The following is a 13,590-nucleotide window of genomic DNA, read 5'->3' on the forward strand; positions in this document are numbered from 1 at the left end:
CGCCCATTTGATGATCTTGGATACCTCTCTCATCGCCAAGGAACTCTTTGTTCCTCCCTGATGGTTGATGTAAGCTACAGTCATCATGTTGTCTGACTGGAATCTTATGAATCCGGCCTTCGCTAGTTGAGGCCAAGCCTGGAGAGCATTGAATATCGCTCTCAGTTCCAGGATGTTTATCGGGAGAAGAGACTCTTCCCGAGACCATAGACCCTGAGCTTTCAGGGAATCCCAGACCGCGCCCCAGCCTAATAGACTGGCGTCGGTCATGACAATGACCCACTCTGGTCTGCGGAAACTCATTCCCTGAGACAGGTGATCCTGTGACAACCACCAACGGAGTGAGTCTCTGGTCATCTGGTCTACTTGAATCTTTGGAGACAAGTCTGTATAGTCCCCATTCCACTGCTTGAGCATGCACAGTTGTAATGGTCTTAGATGAATTTGAGCAAAAGGAACTATGTCCATTGCTGCAACCATCAACCCTACTACTACCATGCACTGAGCTATGGAAGGCTGCAGAATAGAGTGAAGAACTTGACAAGCTTTAGAAGCTTTGACTTTCTGACTTTTGTCAGGAAGATCTTCATTTTTAAAGAATCTATTATCGTTCCCAAGAAGGGAACTCTTGTCGACGGAGACAGGGAACTCTTTTCTACGTTCACCTTCCACCCGTGAGATATGAGAAAGGCTAGAACAATGTCTGTATGAGCCTTTGCTTTGGAAAGAGACGACGTTTGGATTAGAATGTCGTCCAGATAAGGTGCCACTGCAATACCCCTTGGTCTTAGAACCTCTAGAAGGGACCCTAGCACCTTTGTGAAAATTCTTGGATGATCTTTGTGGATAGGAATATGTAGATATGCATCCTTTAAATCCACGGTAGTCATAAATTGACCCTCCTGGATTGTAGATAAAATTGTTCGAATGGTTTCCATTTGAACGATGGAACTCTGAGAAATTTGTTTAGAATTTTTAAATCCAGAATTGGTCTGAAAATTCCCTCTTTTTTGGGAACTACAAACAGATTTGAGTAAAACCCCCGACCTTGTTCCATAGTTGGAACTGGGTGTATCACTCCCATCTTTAACAGGTCTTCTACACAATGTAAGAATGCCTGTCTCTTTATTTGGTTTGAAGATAAGTTAGACATGTGGAACCTTCCCCTTGAGGGTAGTTCCTTGAACTCCAGAAGAAAACCCTGAGAGACTATTTCTAGTGTCCAGGGATCCTGAACATCTCTTGCCTAAGCCTGAGCAAAGAGAGAGAGTCTGTCCCCTACTAGATCCGGTCCCGGATCGGGGGCTACCCCTTCATGCTGTTTTGGTAACAGCAGCAGGCTTCTTGGCCTGTTTACCCTTGTTCCAGCCTTGCATTGATTTCCAAGCTGGTTTAGTCTGGGAAGTGTTACCCTCTTGTCTAGAGGCTGCCGAGTTGGAAGCCGGTCCGTTCCTGAAATTGCGAATGGAACGAAAATTGGACTTATTCTTAGCCTTGAAAGGTTTATCTTGTGGGAGGGCATGGCCCTTTCCCTCAGTGATGTCTGAAATAATCTCTTTCAATTCTGGCCCAAAAAGGGTTTTACCTTTGAAAGGGGTATTAAGCAATTTTGTCTTGGAAGATACATCCGCCGACCAAGACTTTAGCCAGAGCGCTCTACGCGCCCCAATTGTAAACCCTGAATTTTTCGCCGCTAACCTCGCTAACTGCAAAGCGGTGTCTAAAATAAAGGAATTAGCTAACTTAAGTGCGTGAATTCTGTCCATGACTTCCTCATATGGAGTCTCCCTACTGAGCGACTTTTCCAGTTCCTCGAACCAGAACCACGCCGCTGTAGTGACAGGAATAATGCACGAAATAGGTTAAAGGAGGTAACCTTGCTGTACAAAAATCTTTTTAAGCAAACCCTCCAATTTTTTATCCATAGGATCTTTGAAAGCACAATTGTCCTCAATAGGAATGGTCGTGCGCTTGGCTAGAGTAGAAACCGCCCCCTCGACCTTAGGGACTGTTTGCCATGTGTCCTTCCTGGGGTCGACCATAGGGAACAATTTCTTAAATATAGGAGGAGGGACAAAAGGTATGCCTGGCTTCTCCCACTCCTTATTCACTATGTCCGCCACCCGTTTAGGTATCGGAAAAGCATCAGGGTGCACCGGGACCTCAAGGAACTTGTCCATCTTGCACAATTTTTCTGGGTTGACCAGATTGTCACAATCATCCAGAGTAGATAGCACCTCCTTAAGTAATGCGCGGAGATGCTCTAATTTTGATTTAAATGTCACAACATCAGGTTCTGCCTGCTGAGAAATTCTTCCTGTATCAGAAATTTCCCCATCTGACAAACCCTCCCTCACTGCCACTTCAGATTGGTGTGAGGGTATGACAGAAAAATTATCATCAGCGCCCTCCTGCTCTACAGTGTTTAAAACAGAGCAATCGCGCTTTCTCTGAAATGCTGGCATTTTGTATAAAATATTAGCTATGGAGTTATCCATTACTGCCGTCAATTGCTGCATAGTAACAAGCATTGGCGCGCTAGAAGTACTAGGGGTCGCCTGCGCGGGCATAACTGGTATAGACACAGAAGGAGATGATGTAGAACTATGTCTACTTCCTTCATCTGAGGAATCATCCTGGGCAACTTTACAATTTGTGACAGTACTGTCCTTACTTTGTTTGGACGCTACGGCACAATTATCACACATATTTGAAGGGGGAACCACATTGGCTACCATACATAGAGAACATGATCTATCTGAAGGTACAGACATGTTAAACAGGCTTAAACTGGTTAATAAAGCACAAAAAACGTTTTAAAACAAAACCGTTACTGTCTCTTTAAATGTTAAACAGGGCACACTTTATTACTGAATATGTGAAAAACTATGAAGGAATTATCCAATCTTTACCAAATTTTCACCACAGTGTCTTAATGCATTCAAAGTATTGCACCCCAATTTTCAAGCTGTTAACCCTTAAAATGTGGAAACCGGAGCCGTTTTTAATTTTAACCCCCTTACAGTCCCAGCTACAGCCTTTGCTGCGACTTCACCAATCCCAGGGGGGTATAAGATACCAAATGAAGCCTTCTAGGAACGTTTTTAGTGGATTCCAGACCCACACACATGCAGCTGCATGTACTGTACTCAAAAGTAACTGCACAGTAATGGCGCGAAAATGAGGCTCTGCCTACTACAGAGAAAGGCCCTTCCTGACTGGGAAGGTGTCTTAACAAGTGCCTGGTGCTAAAAAACGTTCCCCAATGTTATAAAAGTGTGAAATTCAACTTCAAACTGCATATAATACTTAAATAAAGCAATCGATTTAGCCCTTAAGAGTGTCTACCAGTGTATAGCCCATAATAAGCCCTTTATTCTGTTTGAGACTAAGAAAATGGCTTACCAATCCCCATGAGGGGAAATGACAGCCTTCCAGCATTACATAGTCTTGTTAGAAAATGGCTAGTCATACCTTGAGCAGAAAAGTCTGCAAACTGTTCCCCCCAACTGAAGTTCTCTCATCTCAACAGTCCTGTGTGGGAACAGCAACTGATTTTAGATACTGTCTGCTAAAATCATAATCCTCTTTTAAACAGAACTCTTCATCTCTTTCTGTTTCAGAGTAAATAGTACATACCAGCACTATTTTAAAATAACAAACTCTTGATAGAAGAATAAAAAACTACAACTAAACACCACAAACTCCTCACCATCCCCGAGGAGATGCTACTTGTTCAGAGCGGCAAGGAGAATGACTGGGGGGGGGAGCCTGGGAGGGACTATATGGACAGCTCTTGCTGTGTGCTCTCCTTGCCTTTCCCTGTGGGGGAGGAGAATATCCCACAAGTAATGGATGACGCCGTGGACCGGACACACCAATGTTGGAGAAAGATCTTTACATTCTTTAGATGTGGTAAGAGCTTTGAAATATTATGTTTAAGCTACTAAAGATTTCAGGAAGACTTCTAGTCTATTTGTTATCTTTTCTGGTTATAGGAAAGGTCAGAAGGCTTCTGCCATTTCTTTGGCATCTTGGTTAAAGCTTTTGATTCATCACGCTTATTTGGAGTCGGGTAAATCCCAGCCTCAGAGGGTTACGGTTCATTCTACTAGGTCAGTTTCTACTTCCTGGGCTTTTAAGAATGAAGCTTCAGTTGATCAGATTTGCAAAGCAGCAACTTGGTCTTCTTTGCATACATTTACTAAATTCTACCATTTTGATGTATTTGCTTCTTCAGAAGCAGTTTTTGGTAGAAAAGTTCTTCAGGCAGCTGTTTCAGTTAGATTTTCCCGTGCTTATAATTTCAGTTTTTTTCTTTTTCATTATAAGATTAAAATTTATGATTTGGGTTGTGGATTAATTTTTTCAGCGGAATTGGCTGTCTTTATTTTTTATCCCTCCCTCTCTAGTGACTCTTGCATGGAGTTCCACATCTTGGGTATTTGCTATCCCATACGTCACTAGCTCATTGACTCTTGCCAATTACATGAAAGAAAAACAGAATTTATGCTTACCTGATAAATTACTTTCTCCAACGGTGTGTCCGGTCCACGGCGTCATCCTTACTTGTGGGATATTCTCTTCCCCAACAGGAAATGGCAAAGAGTCCCAGCAAAGCTGGTCACATGATCCCTCCTAGGCTCCGCCCACCCCAGTCATTCGACCGACGGACAGGAGGAAATATATATAGGAGAAACCATATGATACCGTGGTGACTGTAGTTAGAGAAAATAATTCATCAGACCTGATTAAAAAACCAGGGCGGGCCGTGGACCGGACACACCGTTGGAGAAAGTAATTTATCAGGTAAGCATAAATTCTGTTTTCTCCAACATTGGTGTGTCCGGTCCACGGCGTCATCCTTACTTGTGGGAACCAATACCAAAGCTTTAGGACACGGATGAAGGGAGGGAGCAAATCAGGTCACCTAAATGGAAGGCACCAGGGCTTGCAAAACCTTTCTCCCAAAAATAGCCTCCGAAGAAGCAAAAGTATCAAATTTGTAAAATTTGGCAAAAGTGTGCAGTGAAGACCAAGTCGCTGCCTTACATATCTGGTCAACAGAAGCCTCGTTCTTGAAGGCCCATGTGGAAGCCACAGCCCTAGTGGAGTGAGCTGTGATTCTTTCAGGAGGCTGCCGTCCGGCAGTCTCATAAGCCAATCGGATAATGCTTTTAAGCCAAAAGGAAAGAGAGGTAGAAGTCGCTTTTTGACCTCTCCTTTTACCAGAATAAACAACAAACAAGGAAGATGTTTGTCTGAAATCTTTAGTAGCCTCTAAATAGAATTTTAGAGCATGGACTACGTCCAAATTGTGTAACAAACGTTCCTTCTTTGAAACTGGATTCGGACACAAAGAAGGTACAACTATCTCCTGGTTAATATTTTTGTTGGAAACAACTTTCGGAAGAAAACCAGGCTTAGTACGCAAAACCACCTTATCTGCATGGAACACCAGATAGGGCGGAGAACACTGCAGAGCAGATAACTCTGAAACTCTTCTAGCAGAAGAAATTACAACCAAAAACAAAACTTTCCAAGATAATAACTTAATATCTACGGAATGTAAGGGTTCAAACGGAACCCCTTGAAGAACTGAAAGAACTAGATTTAGACTCCAGGGAGGAGTCAAAGGTCTGTAAACAGGCTTGATCCTAACCAGAGCCTGAACAAATGCTTGAACATCTGGCACAGCTGCCAGTCTTTTGTGAAATAAAACAGATAAAGCAGAGATCTGTCCCTTCAGAGAACTTGCAGATAATCCTTTCTCCAAACCTTCTTGTAGAAAGGATAGAATCTTAGGAATTTTTATCTTGTTCCATGGGAATCCTTTAGATTCACACCAACAGATATATTTTTTCCATATTTTATGGTAAATTTTTCTAGTTACAGGCTTTCTAGCCTGAATCAGAGTATCTATTACAGAATCTGAAAACCCACGCTTTGATAAAATCAAGCGTTCAATCTCCAAGCCGTCAATTGGAGGGAAACCAGATTCGGATGTTCGAATGGACCCTGAACAAGAAGGTCCTGTCTCAAAGGTAGCTTCCATGGTGGAGCCGATGACATATTCACCAGGTCTGCATACCAAGTCCTGCGTGGCCACGCAGGAGCTATCAAGATCACCGAGGCCCTCTCCTGATTGATCCTGGCTACCAGCCTGGGGATGAGAGGAAACGGTGGGAATACATAAGCTAGGTTGAAGGTCCAAGGTGCTACTAGTGCATCTACTAGGGTCGCCTTGGGATCCCTGGATCTGGACCCGTAGCAAGGAACCTTGAAGTTCTGACGAGACGCCATCAGATCCATGTCTGGAATGCCCCATAATTGAGTTATTTGGGCAAAGATTTCCGGATGGAGTTCCCACTCCCCCGGATGGAATGTCTGATGACTCAGAAAATCCGCTTCCCAATTTTCCACTCCTGGGATGTAGATCGCAGACAAGTAGCAGGAGTGATCCTCCGCCCATTGAATTATCTTGGTCACTTCTTTCATCGCCAGGGAAGTCCTTGTTCCCCCCTGATGATTGATATATGCAACGGTCGTCATGTTGTCTGACTGAAACCTTATGAATTTGGCCTTTGCTAGTTGAGGCCAAGCTCTGAGAGCATTGAATATCGCTCTCAGTTCCAGAATGTTTATCGGGAGAAGAGACTCTTCCCGAGACCATAGACCCTGAGCTTTCAGGGATTCCCAGACCGCGCCCCAGCCCACTAGGCTGGCGTCGGTCGTGACAATGACCGACTCTGGTCTGCGGAAGCTCATTCCCTGTGACAGATTGTCCAGGGTCAGCCACCAACGGAGTGAATCTCTGGTCTTTTGATCTACTTGAATTGTCGGAGACAAGTCTGTATAATCCCCATTCCACTGTCTGAGCATGCACAGTTGTAATGGTCTTAGATGAATTCGTGCAAAAGGAACTATGTCCATTGTTGCAACCATCAATCCTATTACTTCCATGCACTGCGCTATGGAAGGACGAGGAACAGAATGAAGTACTTGACAAGAGCTTAGAAGTTTTGATTTTCTGACCTCTGTCAGAAAAATCCTCATTTCTAAGGAATCTATGATTGTTCCCAAGAAGGGAACTCTTGTTGACGGGGACAGAGAACTTTTTTCTTTGTTCACCTTCCATCCGTGAGATCTGAGAAAGGCTAGGACGATGTCCGTATGAGCCTTTACTTTTGACAGGGACGACGCTTGAATCAGGATGTCGTCCAAGTAAGGTACTACTGCAATGCCCCTTGGTCTTAGAACCGCTAGAAGGGACCCTAGTACCTTTGTGAAAATCCTTGGAGCAGTGGCTAATCCAAATGGAAGTGCCACAAACTGGTAATGCTTGTCCAGAAAAGCGAACCTTAGGAACTGATGATGTTCCTTGTGGATAGGAATATGTAGGTACGCATCCTTTAAATCCACGGTAGTCATAAATTGATTTTCCTGGATAGTAGGTAGGATCGTTCGAATAGTTTCCATTTTGAACGATGGTACCCTGAGGAATTTGTTTAGGATCTTTAGATCCAAAATTGGTCTGAATGTTCCCTCTTTTTTGGGAACTATGAACAGATTGGAATAAAATCCCATTCCTTGTTCTCTTATTGGAACTGGATGTATCACTCCCATCTTTAACAGGTCTTCTACACAATGTAAGAATGCCTGTCTCTTTATTTGGTTTGAAGATAATTGAGACCTGTGGAACCTTCCCCTTGGGGGTAGTTCCTTGAATTCCAGGAGATAACCTTGAGAAACTATTTCTAGCGCCCAAGGATCCTGAACATCTCTTGCCCAAGCCTGAGCAAAGAGAGAAAGTCTGCCCCCCACTAGATCCGGTCCCGGATCGGGGGCTATCCCTTCATGCTGTTTTGGTAGCAGTGGTAGGCTTCTTGGCCTGCTTACCCTTGTTCCAGCCTTGCATTGGTTTCCAGGCTGGTTTGGGTTGTGAAGTATTACCCTCTTGCTTAGAGGATACAGAATTAGAGACTGGTCCGTTTCTGCGAAAGGGACGAAAATTAGGCTTATTATTAGCCTTAAAAGACCTATCCTGTGGGAGGGCGTGGCCCTTTCCCCCAGTGATGTCTGAAATAATCTCTTTCAAATCAGGTCCAAATAATGTTTTACCTTTGAAAGGAATGTTAAGCAATTTTGTCTTGGAAGACACATCCGCTGACCAAGACTTTAGCCAAAGCACTCTGCGCGCCACGACAGCAAACCCTGAATTTTTCGCCGCTAATCTAGCTAATTGCAAAGCGGCATCTAAAACAAAAGAGTTAGCCAATTTAAGTGCTTGAACTCTGTCCATAACCTCCTCATACGAAGATTCTTTACTGAGCGATTTTTCTAGTTCCTCGAACCAGAAACACGCTGCCGTAGTGACAGGAACAATGCATGAAATTGGTTGTAGAAGGTAACCTTGCTGTACAAAAATCTTTTTAAGCAAACCCTCTAATTTCTTATCCATAGGATCTTTGAAAGCACAACTATCTTCGATAGGAATAGTAGTGCGTTTGTTTAGAGTAGAAACCGCCCCCTCGACCTTGGGGACTGTCTGCCATAAGTCCTTTCTGGGGTCGACTATAGGAAATAATTTCTTAAATATAGGGGGGGGGAACAAAAGGTATGCCGGGCCTTTCCCACTCTTTATTTACTATGTCTGCCACCCGCTTGGGTATAGGAAAAGCGTCGGGGGGCACCGGAACCTCTAGGAACTTGTCCATCTTACATAATTTCTCTGGAATGACCAAATTGTCACAATCATCCAGAGTAGATAACACCTCCTTAAGCAGTGCGCGGAGATGTTCTAATTTAAATTTAAATGTCACAACATCAGGTTCAGCTTGATGAGAAATTTTTCCTGAATCTGAAATTTCTCCATCAGACAAAACCTCCCTCATGGCCCCTTGAGATTGGTGTGAGGGTATGTCAGAACAGTTATCATCAGCGTCCTCTTGCTCTTCAGTGTTTAAAACAGAGCAATCGCGCTTTCTCTGATAAGTAGGCATTTTGGATAAAAGATTTGCTATGGAGTTATCCATTACAGCCGTTAATTGTTGCATGGTAATAAGTATTGGCGCACTAGATGTACTAGGGGCCTCCTGTGTGGGCATAACTGGTGTAGACACAGTAGGGGATGATGTAGTATCATGTTTACTCCCCTCATTTGATGAATCATCTTGGGCAATATCATTATCTGTTGCATTACTGTCCTTACTTTGTTTGGACACTATGGCACAGTTATCACATAAATTTAAATGGGGAGACACATTGGCTTTCATACATATAGAACATAGCTTATCTGATGGTACAGACATGTTAAACAGGCTTAAACTTGTCAACAAAGCACAAAAAACGTTTTAAAATAAAACCGTTACTGTCACTTTAAATTTCAAACTGAAAACACTTTATTACTGAATATGTGAAAAAGTATGAAGGAATTGTTCAAAATTCACCAAAATTTCACCACAGTGTCTTAAAGCATTAAAAGTATTGCACACCAAATTTCAGAGCTTTAACCCTTAAATTAACGGAACCGGAGCCGTTTTTACATTTAACCCCTATACAGTCCCAGAATGAGGCTCTGTCTATAACTAGAAAGGCCCCCATCTGAAAAAGGTGTCCAACACAGTGCCTGCCGTTTTTCTAAACATTCCCCAAGATTATAATACCAATAATTAGTTAGAATCTGCATAATATGCCTAGTAAAGCAATTGTTTTAGCCCAGAAAAATGTCTACCAGTTTTTAAGCCCTTTTTGAAGCCCTTTATTCTTTTATGTTTAACTAAGAAAATGGCTTACCGGTCCCCATGAGGGGAAATGACAGCCTTCCAGCATTACATGGTCTTGTTAGAAATATGGCTAGTCATACCGTAAGCAGAAAAGACTGCTAACTGTTTCCCCCAACTGAAGTTCTCTCAGCTCAACAGTCCTGTGTGGAAACAGCAATCGATTTTAGATACTGTCTGCTAAAATCATCTTCCTCTTACAAACAGAAATCTTCATCCTTTTCTGTTTCAGAGTAAATAGTACATACCAGCACTATTTTAAAATAACAAACACTTGATAGAAGAATAAAACTACATTTAAACACCAAAAAACTCTTAACCATCTCCGTGGAGATGTTGCCTGTGCAACGGCAAAGAGAATGACTGGGGTGGGCGGAGCCTAGGAGGGATCATGTGACCAGCTTTGCTGGGACTCTTTGCCATTTCCTGTTGGGGAAGAGAATATCCCACAAGTAAGGATGACGCCGTGGACCGGACACACCAATGTTGGAGAAACATAATTTATGTAAGAACTTACCTGATAAATTAATTTCTTTCATATTGGCAAGAGTCCATGAGGCCCACCCTTTTTTTTATGGTGGTTATGATTTTTTTGTATAAAGCACAATTATTCCAATTCCTTTGTTAATGCTTTTTACTCCTTTCTTTATCACCCCACTTCTTGGTTATTCGTTAAACTGAATTGTTGGTGTGGTGAGGGGTGTATTTATAGGCATTTTGAGGTTTGGGAAACTTTGCCCCTCCTGGTAGGATTGTATATCCCATACGTCACTAGCTCATGGACTCTTGCCAATATGAAAGAAATTAATTTATCAGGTAAGGTCTTACATAAATTATGTTTTTAAAGAATCATATTTGTAAATGTGCAAACAAAATACTTCTGTAAATTCAAAACTGTACATTAATGATCTGTCAGAATGGGTAGATGAAGAAAAGTACTTTTGAAAGGTTGACATATGTTTGTTTCCCCCCCCCCCCATTTTCCCCAACCAAGAGCACCACTTCAAATTTGGTGTACAAATGTTCCCATCTGTCAGCTGTACTTTACTTTTTAAAATGATGTACTCTTTATGCTCTTGGTGAAACCATAAGCTGTCTCATACCATTAGATCTGGTTAAAAACAGGATTTAAGCTTGTTTGTATGCATTTCAAAATTAAGTCAGCTGTAGTGTAAAATGAACAGTGTTAAGTTAACCTGTCTCATTTCAAACACTGAGCAATCTTAGCCTGAGAGTATAACATTGTATGCAGATGTAAAAATCTTAGATAAAATCTGGAAAGTCCCTGCATAAAGGGGCAGTAAACTGGACTGTAATTAAAATATATATATATATATATATATATATTTAAAAAAATCATCTGCAAAAAGGGCACCTACAATTTGTGTATTGAGGAGGAAACATTTCTGCATGGTTTTAAATATAGAATTTCTACAGCATTGTTAAATAATCATAAATACACTTCTTCATATTACTAAAGAAACGTTTTTATTGACCCCTGACCTCACCATACAACTACCACACTGAAGTTACAATCCGAAATTGCACAAAGAAATAAAAAACATTTACTAAGTAAGTCCTACCTCCTCTCAAATGAAAGTGATCTGCCGCCTGACTCACACACTGTACAAACTGAAGTGCCAAATCTGTCTTACACTGTGCATAGTGGTTTAGTGCACACTCAGAAATCCTCTCAAATTATAATGCTTTACTCCTTGTAATGACATTTCTCGCAGTCAATAGCACTCTGCTGTAGCGCCCTCTCGTGGCTGCCAAAATGTAAAAAATTTTTTATTAATAATAGTTGTGCTTGCAACATGGGGTCCCTTGACCCAGTGGGCCCCTAACAGGAGTCAACCCTTTCACCCCCTGATGGTGGCCTTGCGAAATTAGATAGCATTTTGTTAAATTTTTGTTTTAAGGTGGGCTGATGATGGGATAGCTCCCCTCCAAATAATTGTTAATACCAGATTTTGCTTGTTAGGTCTAATGCAATAAACACTTGATCTTACCTAATCTAATAGCCGGAATGATTTTTTTTGTCTGAAATATTTATTTCCTAATATCTGTGTAATTATGCTAGATCTAACAAAACAACTGACTTATCATACCTGACCTAACAAATATCTATACAATTAAATAACTTGTTGTCCATGTTTTTGTTAAGAGGGACTAAGGACGTGTTAGCACCCCCCCCCCCCACCAAATAATTGTTAATACTACTTCTTGTATGCTAGATCTAACAAAAACAACAATTGATCTAACCTGATTTCACAAAGATCTAACCAACTGAATGTGGTTTGTTTTTAAAATTTGATTTGGGGAGCTAACCAGCATGAGGTCTTCAACTGTATATTTTTTTAATTACTTTTATATTGCAGAGTGCATTAAAACAGTATGCTGGTGTTAAATATGCCCCAGCATATAAATCACTTTATATCTCTTTATGGACTCAGCATCCCATGTCTATCTTCAATATGCTTAAAGGGACATTAAACTGTTGGGTACAAGTACATAATGGTTACTCCTCGCCATGCTATTGTGTTTCCTGCATGCTGCTTCTCTATCTATCCCCTCCATATATAGATAAGAAATGGTTAAAACAAAAAAGTAAGAGGCAGCGCTGAAAAGCTGGGGCTCAAAACAAACTATCAATAAATTAGAGGTTATTTAAAAAACAATATTACTTTTTCCCATATCTATATTCTCAATCTAACTTATTATATATTTTAAAAAAATTCCTTACAGCTCAATAAAAATATTATTACAAGGGACGTCTCCCTTTGCTTAGAACTGAGCGGAGCCACTATTTATTTATAATCAAGTAAAACCATTACAAATAGGATAGGCATTTTTTAAATTTCACCACTATATACATATGGTCACTAACTTAAAGGGACATAAAACAAGTCGGGATAGAGACAAAATATAATATTATGTACTTTAATTACTTTACCTGCAAATATATACTGCAGTGCCTCGCCATTAACCCTTTTTTTTTTAGTTTCTGAATGGTAAAGCTCTAACTCCCCTCACACATTTCCTTCTATGGCTGTATCTATATCTATTGTTGATTTGGTAGAATGCAAAAGTGCATAGGGATTATGAATTTGTATAGCGCTACACTGCGAACTAAATCGCCTCAAGGCGCTTTTCAGCCAGAAGTGGCATGAGCCTTCAGAAAAGATGGGTCTTGAGCTTCTTCCTGAAGGCTAGATGGGTTTCTTTCCTATCGGATGTCCGCAGGTAGTGCATTCCATAGCCAGGGTCCTTGGACTGCGAATCTTCAATCGCCTTTTGATTTGTAGCGGGTCTTAGGTATGTGGAGGAGGTTCTGGTTGGCTGACCGGAAAGGGCAACTTGGGGTGTAGTGCTTTATTTTGTTGCAGAGGTATTTTGGGGCTTTTCCTTGTGTACATTTGTGGATGAGGCAGAGGGTCTTGAATGTAACACAATCCTTCACGGGTAGCCAATGGAGTGTCTTCAGGGACGGGGTGATCAATTCCCAGGGTTTTTCCCCAGTTACCAGTCTGGCGGCTGTGTTCTGGACGACTTGCAGTTGTGAGATTTGGTATTTGGGGAGACCTAAGTAGAGGGAGTTTGTGTATTCAAGTCAGGAGTTGATGATTGTTCCAACTACAGCAACGGTGTCTCCTTCAGGGATGAAGGGAATTAGTTGACGTAGTAGGCAAAGAAGGTGGTGAGATCCGCTGACTACTGATCCTATTTGTGCAAAGATGACTCCAAGGCTTTTGGCTTTGGCGCTGGGGGTGATGGCTTATCCGAGGATGGTAGGTGGGTTGGATGT

The sequence above is a fragment of the Bombina bombina genome, chromosome 6 (assembly GCF_027579735.1).
Source record: "Bombina bombina isolate aBomBom1 chromosome 6, aBomBom1.pri, whole genome shotgun sequence".
NCBI classification, from domain to species: domain Eukaryota; kingdom Metazoa; phylum Chordata; class Amphibia; order Anura; family Bombinatoridae; genus Bombina; species Bombina bombina.